At 48.6% G+C, this 15,359-nt stretch overlaps 2 pseudogenes; one reads left to right on the top strand and one right to left on the bottom strand.

Moving 5' to 3' along the window:
* Positions 1–7,098: 7,098 nt before the first annotated feature.
* Positions 7,099–8,298, bottom strand: LOC137486648 (feather keratin Cos2-2-like; annotated as a pseudogene).
* A 2,533-nt stretch (positions 8,299–10,831) lies between these two features.
* Positions 10,832–11,600, top strand: LOC137486647 (feather keratin Cos1-1/Cos1-3/Cos2-1-like; annotated as a pseudogene).
* The last annotated feature ends 3,759 nt before the right edge of the window (positions 11,601–15,359 follow it).

Below are 15,359 nucleotides of genomic sequence, written 5' to 3'. Positions count from 1 at the left end.
TGCCCACAAATTCACAGAAAGCTGGGAGACCTTGAAGCAATAGCAGGCCCATGATTACCTGAGGAAAGGTGCTTCTGCCAGTATGGTCAGAGCTGCACTGGGGTTGTTGATGTGAGGGTCTTGGACATAATTTCCTCTGCAGAATAACGGGAGTTGGAATGCAGAAAACAACAGTTGCATTTGACCATGTTTTCTACACCATTTTCCTCTCCCCTTCATGACTCAGTAAAAAGTGAGGACAAATACCCATTGAGCACTTTCTTTTCCCTATGCCATGGTCCTTTAGGTCAGAACATGTTGAATCCAAAGTCTCAGCATCTGCCTGACACAGCACCAGGCCGATGGACTGCACTGGCACATTTGGCATTGGCTTGAACACAAGGCAGAGATGTGTCTCACACCAGACAGCACTGACACTGCAGTGTAAGCAGACTCACTCGAATATAGCCTGGATGAAGCTGGCAGCACTTCTTAACCTTTCTGCTGTCTATAAAGCAAGCCTCATCCTTTTGAAGTCCATAGATTTTGGGAGAGTTGTGTCCTGGGATAGAGAAGCAGGGAATGAGGACTGCAAGCCATGTTTAGGCATTCCCAATATTGTTTACAGTGAATTAAACTAAAGATCCAAACTGGCATGAAATAATCCTAATTTGGACCAGGAATCATCATCAGCAGAGCGTGAGCTTTGAAGCAGTAGGAAAAGGAGGAGTGGAGAATTACCCTCACCTCAGTGCCTGAGGTGAGGGTAATTCTCTGACAGGTTTGTTCAGCTACACTGAAGTTCTTTCAGACTCTGGGTGCTCTGTGGAGTTTATTGGCAGAACAGTGGAGAATGTCACTGCTGTAAGCAGAGCAATCCCTCACGAGGAGGGAAACATACACACACTTAAGCACATCAGAAAGGAATAATTCACAAATTTTTTTTCACCTATGTATAGTCACACAGTCCCAGCTACACACAAGTGGATATGAGATAAAAACATGCAAAGTCACAGCCAGCACAGCTTTGTGAGAGGGGAGTCCTGCTTTGTCAGATTTGATTTCCTTTTATGATAAGGTAACCCACCTGCTTAATCAAGGAAAAGCAGTTGATATAATCTTTTTGGACTTCAGTGAAGCTTTTGATACCGCCTCCTGCAGGATCCTTCTGGACAAAATGTCAGGCCCACAACTGGATAAAGACATCATGTGATGGGTGAGCAACTGGCTCACAGTTCAGGCACAAAGCATGACGGTGACTGAGGTGACATCAGACTGGTGATCTGTCACTGCTGGGGTTCTGTAGTGCTTCATCCTCAGCCCTGTGATCTTCATCATCCACATAAATTACTGGAATGCAGGACTGGAAGGGAAACTAAGCAAGTTTGTGGATGATGCAAAACTGAGAGGAGCTGTCAACTCCCTCAAAGTTAGGGACACCCTGCAGAGAGCCTGGACAAATTAGAGGGCTGGGAAATCACCAACAGTATGAAGTTCAACAAGGAAAAGTGCCGGATTCTGCGCCTGGAATGGGGCAACCCTGGATGTACAGACAGGCTGGGGAACAAGAGCCTGGAAAGCAGTGTCATGGAAAGGCACCTGGGGGTCCTGGATAATGGCAAGTTGGATTTGAGTCAGAAGTGCCCTGGCAGCCAGGAAGGCTAATAGTATCCTGGGGGGCATCGAGACCAACAATGCCAGCTGGGCAAGGGAGGGGATTGTCAGCACTGGGGTGGCCTCACCCTGAGTTCTGGATGCAGTTATGGGCATCACAATTTAAAATGAGACATTAAGTTATTTGAGAGTGTCCAAAGGAGGCCACAAGGATTGGGAAGGGCCTTGAAGGGAAGCTTTATGAGGAGCATCTGAGGTCACTTGGTCTGTTCAGCCTGGGGAGGAGGAGATTGAGGTCAGACCTAATTTCAGTCTACAACTTCCTTGTGAGGGGAAGAGGAAAGGAAGGCACTGATCACTCTGTGGTGACAGGACGAGAAAGAATAGGTTGAAGTTGTGTCAGAAGAAGTTTGTGTTGGCTATTAGAAAAACGTTCTTTGTCCAGAGGGTGGTCGGGTACTGAACTAGGCTCCCCAGGGCAGTGGGCACAGCACCAAGCCTGACAGAGTTCAGCAAAAGTTTAAATAACATTCTCAGGCACATAGGGTGACTTTTGGCAGTGTCCTATGCAGGGCTATGAGTTGGACTTGATGATACCTTTGGGTCCCTTCCAACTCAGCATACTCTGTGACTCTGTGAAAGCATGAACCTTGGCCTCTGCTGTGGACATGTGGAGATGATGGTGACAGGGACAGAGCATTCTGGAAAGGAACAAGGCCCCAAACATGGTCTCCACACACTTCTTTCTGGAAGAGAAGGAGGAGCAGAATTTGTCTTGGTTCATTGTAAGGCAGGACAGCATAAAATCCAGGAGCTGAGTCATTCCTTGCCAAGAGGGCCACCAAAGTTCCCCAAAGCAGTGTTGCTTTTACTACACTCATCCAGAATGTCACATGAGTCCTCTGCTTAAGATGGTGTGTTTTGATCCAGAATTGCTTGGGCCCCTCATCTTGCCACCAAAAAAAAAAAAAAAAAAAAAAAAAAAAAAAAGTCACTGGAAAATGTGCCCCCGATATAAAAAAATAAAACAGGAAATAAAACCACAGCCATTCAGGAAGCCAAGCCACAGCTCATAGCATTAAATGGTATGTTTTGCATTTCAAATGTGATATTTTGCATTCAACATGAGTCTGACAGAAAATAATTCAGGGTCTGGGCAGTGGCTGCCTAGGAGCTGGTAGCGCTTTTGGAGCCTGGTAGCATAAGGCCAATGAGCCCTCATACATCTCTGTAGAGCCTTCACCTCCTGGCCCTGCATGTTCTTTGACTCACTCCTGCTGTGGTGCTCCTCATGTATCCTCATATTTTTCTTCCTCCCTACCCTCTTTCCAAGTACCCCTCATGCCCCAAGACTTGTCCTTCATACAGCATTGCCAGCCTTGCACCCCTTGCTGCCAGCCTTGCGGCCCCACCCCACTGGCCAACAGCTGCAATGAGTGATGGGGTTTTGAGAAAAACTCAGGGAAATAAATGAAGACTTTTTATTATAAAAGAAAACAAACACAAAACCCCAGACCTTTTTCATAGGAACAGATGAGGAGGCTCAGGTGAGTCTCTGATTGGTTCCTGCCAGTCCTTGGTGCTGTCCAGACCACACAGAGTAGAGAATAGACAAGCGTTCCCTGCACAGCACATGACAAATACTTTCCTTTTCTAGGATGCACAGGGAAACCAGTTCCAAAGCAGGGTTTTTTTCACCAAAATTTCCTTCTTCTCAAGCCACTGACATTGACTCCTTCTGGAAGAATGTAATGGCCTGAAGGTCTCTGGGTGCACCAAGGAAATAGTGCTCCAAAAGAAGAGCTTACCTTTCCCTAAGCTCAGCCTTGCCCTGACACATCCCCTCCCTGCCCTGAGTTGTTGCACAGCCGAGGAAGCTCCCTGCAGCAGGGTGTCTTGCAGAGCACAGAGGTACAAGGCACTGTCAGAGAGCTCCACTTCCTCCAGCTGCAGGACACTGTATTTGCCCGTGGTGTTCAGGTGCGTGCTGATATGGCCGCTGTGCTTGGGGCCACTCCCTGCTTGATAGGAGACCTGCTGTGGGGTTTTGCCTTTCTGCATCTGGTACCAGAATAGGCATTAAAGCTATTGGATAGGCACAAATTGAATGCCTTCTCTCCTCTCCTCTCCTCTCCTCTCCTCTCCTCTCCTCTCCTCTCCTCTCCTCTCCTCTCCTCTCCTCTCCTCTCCTCTCCTCTCCTCTCCTCTCCTCTCCTCTCCTCTCCTCTCCTCTCCTCTCCTCTCCTCTCCTCTCCTCTCCTCTCCTCTCCTCTCCTCTCCTCTCCTCTCCTCTCCTCTCCTCTCCTCTCCTCTCCTCTCCTCTCCTCTCCTCTCCTCTCCTCTCCATTGTCATTGCTGGGTGACAGTGATCTGCCCAATGGTGCTTGGAAAAAAACTCAAGATTCTGCAGGAAAAAGCTCTGAGACATTAAACAAGGGGATGCAATGCAGCAGCAGAAAAGGCTCCCTTTTTGTTTCTTGTTCTGTGCTACAGACACATTTATGGGAACTGCAAGGGAGGGGGGGGTATTTGGGCAGGAGGTTTAAGACCTCAGCTCAGCATGTATCCCACAACAAAATAATGCTATTTACTTCATGTGGCATTTCACTTTTCTTCCTCCCGGTCCTGGGCAGCGGGGGTGTCCGGCTAGCGCGATGCTTCTCTGCCGGACCAGGGCCCCCGCATGGGTATGGAGCTCTAGGGCTGTGCCTCCACGTGGGTCTGCCACGCTGTAGCCAGACGCTGAGCTGAGACAAAGGGTGAGAGAATGGCGCACCCTGCTCACGTGATTAAGAACTCTTTATTCCCACATGGCTGCAGCGGTGGATAATGCAGCTGTTCCCAAAACAGCATGGGCAAGAGTGGCCCTGAACAAAGGGGCACATGGGATCTTATAGGGGGCGGGCCGACGGGGGCGGAAGCCCCCCTTGCCCAATGGGGACAGACAACGAGGGAGTGACGTGGAACATGGAAACCGATGGGAACACGACACGGGTGTGTCCTGGGTTCCGCAACGAATGGGAATGCAGGGGCAAGGTAACAGACACAGAACTCTCAGGAGTGGACAGGGGGGAACATGGGGGTATACAGGGGTACACAGAACCAGCTAACTAACATATATCAGAACCCCTAATCTGCACCCAAACCCGGGATGCAACAACTTCCCATAGTGTCTTGGATTGGAAATGCAAGATGTGGCAGGGGGTGTGCATTCTATTGCCATCTATTAGACGTGGGGCAGTTCACTGCTGTTCATTGGGCAGTTTTCTTTATCTCTCCCACAACCAATCCTCCCTCTGGAGAGATATCTTCTGTTAATGGGCCAGTGAATGTCCCTGCATGGCTGATAAAATTCCATCATCCCCTTGGGAGATGCTCTGCCCAGGCAGAGGAGCCAAGCATTCCTACCTGGATAGAATCTGACATTTGGAACACCACAGTCAGCCTTTTCCCAATGGATTCACAAAAAAGCAACTTTCTTTTCCACTGGATTCCCAGAGGAAGGCCAGGCCCATCTATGCCACCACTGGACCTTCAGAGGAAAACTACACCCTTCTACAGGATCACTGCTTCAACAGAACCTCATCTGTCACTGCAGGAGGGCTGCAGCCACCATTTAAGGGAACTGCTGCCAACACCCTGACCCACAGGGTGTCAGGTCGTACTCTGACTCTGTCAGTGTTGTTTTGTGTTACTGCATTTTCATTTAATTTTTATTTTTCCCTAATAAAGAAATGTTATTCCTACTCCCATATCTTTGCCTGAGAGCCCCTTAATTTCAAAATTATCATAGTTTGGAGGGAGGAGGTTTACATTCTCCATTTCAAGGGAGGCTCCTGCCTTCCTTAGCAGACACCTGTCTTTTCAAACCAAGACACATAGGGATACCCTAAAGAGAATCAGATCTTACATACCTAGTATCAGGCTGCCCATGGTCTCCAGGGAACAGCCTGCAGTGCCTGGGCCTTCTGTGCTGGCTCCAGAACACCTCCAGCAGGATGAGGGGCCTGTGAGATGTTTAATCCTGCTCCTTGTTTCTTGTCCCTTGGGAAGTCTCCAAGGTTAAGGGAGAGGAAAAAAGCAAGCCCTGGCACTGCAAATGTGCAGGAGGAGTGGATAGTCGGGCCATGCTGCACAACACATGCCAGCTAGAGGAGAGACTGGGACACCCTAAGAATGAGTCGGATGAGAGAGCTTTTGTGTCCCTGCATCAACTATCAAAGGTCCTGTTTGTTTGGGTTGAAAAGTAAGAAAATGTTTACTGCAAAGAGAGAAAGAGATTCTGCAATATTTTTTCTTCGCATACCTCTTTGAAAGACTAGGCTGAGACAGATCAGGAGGAAGAGGCAAGAGCAATGGAGGATTGGAGGAAGAAGAATGAGACAAAGGGCCTGAAATGATCAAGAGAGGAAATAGTTTTGCTCTCTCTCACTATTTTTAAACTTTCAAGTAGCAACAGCATCTAGACAAAATAGGCACAAATCAGCATATTAACTAATGTTTCCCATAATTTGACCATAATTTAAGACATAATTCAAGGCTTCAGTCAGGAAGACATTGATGGACAGGTTATATCCATCCATACATGGGAGAAATGTGATATAATACTGAAGCCAGAACTCCTTTACAGAAACTCAACCAAAAGTCATTCACCAGACTATATCCTGAGTATATGACTGGCACCAATCATAACTTGTGAATTACGTCAGCTCTGCATGTCTGGACAGCTTTGCCTGCCTGTGCTGAGGGAGTGCATCTCATCTGCCTGTGCTCTTGTATGGGAGCCACTGACCCTAGACTGTTGCAGTTCAAATTTATTTCATTAATTCCTTGTTAAGTGGTTTGTTCTGTTGTACCCCTACGTTCTCCTGAGCTGGTTTGCCCCAGGGTTGGACCCTCCCTACCACTCTTACCTTGGGCCAATCCCAGACTGTAACATCGCTTTGGAATTCCCCTAAACTTCACAGCCCCACTGGCCCACATGACTTATCCTCTCCTTCCACCTACCCTGATTGGTTCTGACCTGTTTATGTAATCCCCTCATTCCTCCCCTGATATCTCTCCATTGGTTCTTTGTATCCACCCCAGATTTGTAACTGTATAAAACCCGAGTGAAGCAGCAGTTTGAGACTCTTTTGTTCCTGATCCCTTCACTTGGAGCCTCAGGTCTTCCCTGTTGGAACCTCAAGACCAGTGTGCCTTCTCCTTTGCCCTATCCCTGCTGTGGCTGTGACATTCTTCACTATAGAGCAAGCGGCTCTTCAGGGTCAGTTGCAGGTAAAATCCAAACCTCAGTTGTTCCCCACTCCTGGCGTGGTGCCAGAGTTTCTCCGGAGGTAGCCCAGGCTCCAGCGGCTGCATCACTAGACTAGGTAAGGGAGTGGAGGAGAAAGAAGAGATGAAGCTGTGGGCTGGACCCAAGAATTCCTGTTTCCCTTCACAACTGTTGCCTGATGTCTCCCTGATGGCCTTTAGCTGCTGAGTAGCCAGGGGTGACCGTCAGCTCCAAGGAAAAGGGCAGGAAGAAAAATCCACTGCAGGGAATCCCACTCTCTGCTACCTCCACCTATTTTCCCTGCAGTGGACTGGAAGATTTTCTAGAGAACAAAGAAGGTCTTAGAGGCCCAGGCTTGGATGCAAAACAACTTTATTGAGTGTACAGAAGAAAAGGAGGTGGCTCACAGAGAGAATTAGATGCAGCCACTAAGATGCAGTAGGGCTCCTGCGGAGTGTGCATCTGCTTGCCCAAAACAGGGAGTGAGGGTCTCATGTCCCCATTAGACTGGCCTGAGGAGACATGGGCAGCAAAGAAATGAGGAAAAAAAAGGCGGAAGAAGGGAACAATGGCTTGATGCTGTAGATACAATGTTCCAAATCTTTATCTCCTGCCCAGATCTATGATCTGAGGACTTGGAATTTCTTGCCTAAAGACATTGCCAACAGATTTAGCAGGGACGACATCTGCTGCCACCATAGCAGTTGGTGATGCAGGAGAGGTCAAAGCCCCCAGAGCTGATGGGCACTCCGCCACAGCTGAGGATGTTGCCAACAGCAGCAGAGGTGGAGGATCCCACGGCGGTGTTCTGTGGGAAGGAGCTGAGGATGGGGCCGGGCAGGGTCACCACCACAGCAGGCGGCTCAATGACAACGTGGGAGCTCTGGCACTGCCTGACACAGCACTCATTGCAGCTGCTGGCCAGCGGGGTGGGGCCGCAGGGCTGGCAGCAAGGGTCGCAGGGCTTGCAGCAGGACATGGCTCGGGGTCACAGGTGCACCTGGCACAGAAGGCAGGGAGAAGCACAAAATGAGGACACAGGAGAAGCAGCACTGCACCCAAACACCCTGCAGCCAAGGCACCTCCAGGCCCACATTGCACTTGCCAGCTCAAGGCCCAGGAGCCCCCTCAGCCAAGTCCCAGCCTCTCTCTGTCTGCACAAGACCTTCTCTCCCCTGCCCTCTCCCAGCACAAGCAGCTCCCAGCCCTGGGCTCTTATAGCCTCTTTCAGCTGAGACCTACAGTCAGGCAAGAGCTGGCCTTGAAGTAGCAGGGGCTGAAAAGGTTTCCCACTCACCTGGTTCCTGTGGAGTAGGAGGTCAGAGAAGTGGATGAGAGAGCAGAGACTTGAGCCGCCTTTTATAGCAGTCCTGCCCTGCCTCAGGCCCAGGGGCACTTTAGTGGAAGTCATAATTTTCTGACCAGCTCATGGCAAATGTGAACTATCCCAGGTAATGGTAGGGGCTGTGTCCTGGTTTCCTGCACTGTGGCATTTTCATTTCCTTGCTTCTGCCACGTGCTTTCCTATATGAAGGGTCATTTCTCAAAGTGCCATGATGACAGCATCAATGATTTCAGGGCAGAAAGGCATCTGTGGACAAAGAAGTTTTAGATGAAGGGCCAGTGGCATCCAGGTGATTTGTATCTGTGTCATTCCTCTGGACTCCTCTGGTGGCCAGAAATCAACCCTGCTCTCATGCTTCTTGTACACATGCCCAAGGTCTGCATGTGACATGAGACAATTTTCATTTTGCTTCCTTCATTACTCTCAACACTGAGTATTATACTCAGGTGGGCTTCTGCTGGAAGGGTTTAACCCTTGTGCTGTACTAAGAGTATTCAGAAAAATTGTGTTCTCTTCCCAGTGATATGTGATAAAACCTCCACCTATGATCTACCTTTTAGAGAGAACTGGATTTATTTTGTCTGGAGAAAAGGAGGCCAAGGGGAAAGTTTATCATTCTAACACTACCTGAAAGGAGGCTGTAGCGAGGTGGGTGTCAGTCTCTGCTCCCAAGTAACAAGTGATAAGACAGAAGGAATTGGCCTCAAGTTGCACCAGGGGAGGTTTAGATTGTATATTAGGGAAAAATTCAGTATCAAGCATTGGAACACACTGTTGAGGGAGGTGGTTAAGTCACCACTCCTGGAGGTGATTTCAATGAAGTGTAGATGTGGCACATGGGAACACGTGTTAGTAGTAGAGTGGGCAGTGTTAGATTTTTGGTTGGACTTGATGATCTTGAAGGCAGTCTCATGATTCTGTGACTGTGCAGCTATCAGGAATCTTGCACATTTGAATGAGACAATTAAGAATGAGACAATCAAAAGGTCAGTGCAATCAGGAATTACCACACGTACAATGAACCTTTTCTTCTCCACGTATCTACTAAACCTAGTGAAGAATGGCCCTGCATGGAGCAATCAGTACCTGCAGACCTTACTGCAATTGTTCTTCCTCATCACGTTTCCTTTGTAAAGATCCGGCACTCCTTCACTGCTGCATCAAAGCTGATGGAAACTTTCCTTGTCACCAGTAAAACCATTGCTTCCTGCAAGCCCTGGTCATATGTGCATTGGGTTTGTGGTCATCTTCACCCAGGTGGTTCTGCTGACTGGCCCACCTGCACCCAGGAAAGCCATTGCTTAATCCAAGTCACCTGATGTGGCCTCTGCTGATCCTGATCCTGCAGCTGCTCTCCTCCCCCCTCCCCCCACCCCCACATTGTGTATGTTAAAGAAAAGCAAAGAGTTGGAGAATCTGTGCTCTGAGAAGTGTGGCCTTTTCCCCCTAGAGAACAGGACTCCTGTGGAGAACCTCATGACAGTATTTTAGTGATTAAATGGGATCTACCAAGAGCACTGAGAGTTTCAGCACAAGGACCAACATGGAGAGGCTGTCCATGAGGGCCACACACTGAGTGAAGAGGAACTGGAGATTATTTGAGTGCTGGCAACTGAGACCAGTGCTTGGGTCTCAGCAGGAGCAAATGAAGCCTTGGCTTCTGGACATAGCAAGATGTGCACAGGGGGCAGTAAGATGGAGGAAGATCATGTCTCTGCTCTGAACTGAGGGCAGGAGCATATGTGAAACCTCACAGACTTCATGAGACACTCTGTACCTGAGTTATTATTCTGAGCCCAGCAGTGCCTTGAGTTCCTTTGCTGCATGCAGGAAACCATGGATATCTGGGGGACGACATGGATTAAAGCATTACTCATGGCTGAAGGCAAAAGAATTTTTATATCTTATCCCCACTTCTTCCACCCTTTGAATTTATAATTTCAATGGTGGCCTCTGTGCAATAGTCAAGGATGTCTTCATTAGCTCCAAGGGAAAGAACACAGAGGAAAATCCACTGCAGGGACTCCCACACCCTGCCCTTTTTAACTTTGTACATGAGCAGATTGGAAGAGTTGCTACAGAACAAAGGAGAACTTGGACGCCAAGGCATGAGAGCACAACAATTTTAATGAGTCTAAGGAAGAAAAGGAGACTACCAGGGGCAGTCACTAAGATGCAGTGGAGCTCCTGCATGGTGTCCATCTGCCTGCCATGCAGAGGGAGTGAGGGCAAAACATCCCCACTTAGATTGGCCTGGGGAGACACAGAGAACAAGGGCTAAGACAGAGCAGAGGGAAGGAAGCTCTGTGATGCTCCTCACGTGGCAGTCCTTGGGTGTGTGGGCAAGAAGCACAAAAGGGGTGCCTATTTCCCGACAACTTGGACAAAACCAAACCGCTCAGAAATGACCCAAGTGAACATCACCTGCCCACAAGGAATGCCAACATACCTTGATCTGAGTCTTCTACCTCAGAAATCCTTGAGCCTCTCATCCCAGCACTTACAGAGTGAGATCTGCACATAGGAAAGCACGTGGTAGAAGCCAGGAAATGAAAAGGCAGCCGTACAGGAAACCAAGACACAGCACCTACCATTACCTGGGATAGTTCACATTTGACATGAGCTGGTCAGAAAATTATGACTTCCACTAAGGTGCCTCTGGGCCTGAGGCAGATCAGGACTGCTATAAAAGGCAGCCCAAGTCTCTGCTCTCTCATCCACTTCTCTCACCTCCTCCACCTCCTCCTCTTCACGAACCAGGTGAGTGGGAGGCCTCTTCTCCTCCTGCTACTTCAAGAGCAGCTTTTGCCTCGCTGGAGCTCTCAGCTGAGAGAGGCTATAAGAGCCCAGGGCTGGGAGCTGCTTGTGCTGGGAGAGGGCAGGGGAGAGAAGGTCTTGTGCAGACAGAGAGAGGCTGGGACTTGGCTGAGGGGGCTCCTGGGCCTTGAGCTGGCAAGTGCAATGTGGGCCAGGAGGTGCCTTGGCTGCAGGGTGTTTGGGTGCAGTGCTGCTTCTCCTGTGTCCTCACTTTGTGCTTCTCCCTGCCTTCTGTGCCAGGTGCACCTGTGACCCCGAGCCATGTCCTGCTGCAAGCCCTGCGACCCTTGCTGCCAGCCCTGCGGCCCCTGCCCACTGGCCAACAGCTGCAATGAGTGCTGTGTCAGGCAGTGCCAGAGCTCCCACGTTGTCATTGAGCCGCCTGCTGTGCTGGTGACCCTGCCCGGCCCCATCCTCAGCTCCTTCCCACAGAACACCGCCGTGGGATCCTCCACCTCTGCTGCTGTTGGCAACATCCTCAGCTGTGGCGGAGTGCCCATCAGCTCTGGGGGCTTTGACATCTCCTGCATCACCAACTGCTATGGTGGCAACAGATGCCGTCCCTGCTAAATCGGCTGGCAACATCCTTGGTCAAGAACCTCCAAGACCTCAGAACATGGTTCTGGGCAGAACATGATTCTGGGCAGGAGATAGAGCTTCTGGACATTCTACTTACATTTTTGGGATGATTTCTTTCTCCTACTATTCCATCTTCTTTCTGTGCTGTCCATGTGTTCCCAGGCCAGCCCAGGGGACCTGTTTGTCTCTCTTCCTCTTTAGGGCAGGCAGATGGACACCCTGCAGGAGCTCCACTGCATCTTAGTGTCTGCTCCTGGTGCTCTCTGTGAGCCATATCCTTTTCTTTAGACCCAATAAAGTACTTTTGCATCCAAGCCTTGGCCTCTGAGTCATCCTTCATTTTCTTTCAAACTTTACATACTGCTTAGGGAAAATGGTGGAGGAAGAAGAGGGATCAACACCCCTGAAGCTGAAAAAGTCATACCTGGCTACTCAACAACCAAAGGTCATCAGGAAGACCATGGCTCCAAAGTTTGCAAAAGTTGTGTAGGGAAACAGCAGTGTCTGGGGACAGCCTATACTTCACTTCTTCCTTCTCCTCCCCTCCATTACCTGGTCTAGAGTCCATGTCCTGCATACAGGAGCATGGGTAGATGAGATACACTTCCTCAGCACAGGAAGGAGTCAGCTGGTATCCCAGACATGCAGGGCTGAGGTAATTCATAAGTTTCCTATCAGCCACACTCAGGCTAATGCAGTGGTAAATGACTTTCAGCTGAATTTGTGCAGATGTCTTACTACTTTATTATAAATTTGTAACATTTCTCACCTGTATGAATGTATGTAATTTGTCCATCGAGTTTTTTCTGGATGAGTCTTTTGATCAAACCAGTGTCCGCTGCTGGGTCACTGCTGGGTCAACCTTTGATTGACAGTCCACGTTCACTTTGTGACCTCATTCTTGTGTTTGCACTGTATTGTGTTGTGCTTGTCTCCAGAGGAAAGAGCAAGGATGTTTGTTGCAGAAATGGGCTGCCTACCTCTGTATGGCCCCTTCTCCGGCCACACCCCATTTCTCACAGTGCCTTCTTGCCAATAGTCCTTGGTTGGGTCCCTGGCTATCTGTTATTGGCATTTGAGACACCTTATCATCTAGACTTCTGTGCCAGCTGTGGCTCAAACATCCACATGGACTTGGACTGAAAAAGGAGAAGTAGAGAAAGAGATGGAGAAGGGGGAAAAGCTATATAAGCTATCTCTGAATTTAGGGGTTAATTTCTTTATAACCCCCCACATTATAATATGCATTCTGATTACAAAAATAAAAGGCAAAAAGGTTAACATCAGAAGGTCAATCATAGGGTGCAACATTTTATTAAGAACTTCAGTTGTTCTTGGTGACCATCCAAATAAAATGTCCCAACAATGGTGTTCCCTGTCTTTCTTTGGTTGCTCCATCACCATGTGGATTTTTCTACATCAGGATGAATGGTAATCAAAATTTTCTGTCCATTTTCTCGAGCTTCCTTCAATAGCATTTTTCACATCCAAGTGAAGTTCATTCAGTAGAAATAGGCTGCTGCTCTTCAGTCAATGTATAATTAAATCATAACAATTGGTAAGATTTAAGAGGAGCTAAATAACTAAAATCACATCCCATAATGTCAACAAAGTTACAAGCACAAATACTAGGATACTTGTATGCACAATAATGTTGCCTACAAATACAAAATCACAAGGGGTTCTCACACAAGCACATCCATTCCATCAGGCCCATACTCTGTGCTCTAGGGGCTGGAGTACATCTCCATTGGGACTTAATCCTGACACAATGATTTGGTATATGGTATATACTGAAGGACCATGTACTGTTATAATGAAAAGTGTGGCTTGCTATTACCGAGGTCATAAAGGAAAATTAATAGTTGCTACTATTATCTAGTTGCTAGGAGTGGAATTCCCTTTTGTATTATCCCAGGTTACCTTTGGAATGCCACCTTCCTTTGTAAATGCTGCCCCAGTAAATTGTACCCACAAGAGAGAAGTGTGTGTAGTGCAGAATGCATATGGTTACTATATTGATTAACATAAACAAAAGAAGTGAGGGTTTCAACCTGTGGGTTGAGCTTGTTAATGTGTCGACCAAATTTGGTTTCTGCTGACAATGATTGCTCCTACAAAAATGATAAGCAGTTCTTTGATAAGTAACTCAATCTTCAGTGGGATGTGCTGGCACAATTCCTGGTAATGCTCCTGGAAAGATAAAACAGTACAAGTCTCAGCAGAGTTGGCGTGGACAGGTTCCCCTTAATTGCTCAAGGTGTATAACAGCCAGGAGTAATGACAAAAGTACATTTTCCCACTCAGAGTATCTCTGTTCTGTCTCTTTAAATGCAGTTGAGTCAAATAATAAAAATTACTTCATTATAAATAAGACACTTGGCATGGAAATGGGTGTAAATTATCTTCTACTATAAAAACAGGGTAGTGCACACTTGTTGGAGGTTAGGATTTTTCCTTTTTTTTTCTTTCTCCCAGGGCAATTTTCTCCCATTTGTTACCTAAGACATGGGAACAATGATACTCGGGAGAGAAAAGATGTGGCTGGGATGGGGAGGACGGGGGAAGGGTGCAGTTGGCTGCAGTCTCTTAGCTGGGGAGTGAGCTTGGTGGCTAGGGAGGTTTTCTCTTGGGAAGTGCAGAGACACTGTGGGACTTGGCTGGGGGTCAGGGACTGGGCTCAGCCCTCTCTCGCCTTCTCTCTTGGGGGATCGGAGGGGAAATGGTTATGGTCTTTGTGCTGGACTGCTGCTGTGGGGAGAATTTGATGCCACTGCAGAGTTTCGTCCTTCACTGCTTCTCCTTCCCATGGGTGAGCCTCTGCTCACAAAAGTGGCTGTTGAACTGGGACCTTTCCTACACCTGATCTCACTGGGAGGGACCCTCACCATCTGCTTGGGTGCTTCAGGGGAAGCCTGGGACCCCAATGTGCTCCCTATCTCCAGAGGGAGCATCTCCTGGCTGCTTGCAGGAGCCCTGATGACACTGCCATCCCCAGGACATTACACGGGAGACCTGAGAGCCAGGGGAAAACTCAAAACAACCCACTCCCTCCACCTTCTCTCTCCTTTTGGGGCTGCCCAGCTTCACTGTTTTCTGCCCCTGCTCTGGTGGTTTTTGCTACATTTTAATTCGACACCCTATCTCCACCTGGACCTCCGCTGCTCCTGTCATGGCTTCAGGGTTTTTTGCAACGCTTCGTTTGCCTCCACAAGCCTGCTCGCCTCTGTTGTTCCAGCTCGTCACTCTGAGGTTCCTGCTGCACCACATTTCGCCACTTGTAGTGGCACTGAGACCAGCTGCTCCCTGTGAGTTTTGCAAAGGGAGCCACCTCCCCTCTCCTCCATCGCCTGAGCCGCCATTACCGTGTGAGGGAGAGGCGGCCGAGCCGCGCCACAGCGCCCCCTGCAGCCCCGGGGGAATCAGTGCACCCTCCCTGACCAGCTGTGAGCCAGCAGCGCCCCTGCTGGCTGTGCACGGGACTGCACCAAAGGGGAAAGTGCCTGCGGACAAGAGAGGCTGGGACTGGGTGTCTGATTCTGTTTGCTGCTGCTGCTGTTTGTTTGTTTGTTTGCCTTGTTATACATATTCTAGTAAAGAACTGCTGTTCCTTTTCTGATATCTTTGTCTGACAGCCCTGTAATTTCAAAGTTATAATAATTTAGAGTGTAGAGTGTAATATTTTTCATTCCATGAAGGTTCCCACCTTCCTTGGCAGACACCTGTCTTATAAACAAAGACAATTGTCAA

This window comes from Anomalospiza imberbis, chromosome 22 (genome assembly GCF_031753505.1).
Source record: "Anomalospiza imberbis isolate Cuckoo-Finch-1a 21T00152 chromosome 22, ASM3175350v1, whole genome shotgun sequence".
In the NCBI taxonomy this organism is placed as follows: Eukaryota; Metazoa; Chordata; class Aves; order Passeriformes; family Viduidae; genus Anomalospiza; species Anomalospiza imberbis.
Note: the sequence above shows the minus strand (reverse complement) of the source record. Positions and strands in the feature narration are given on the sequence as shown.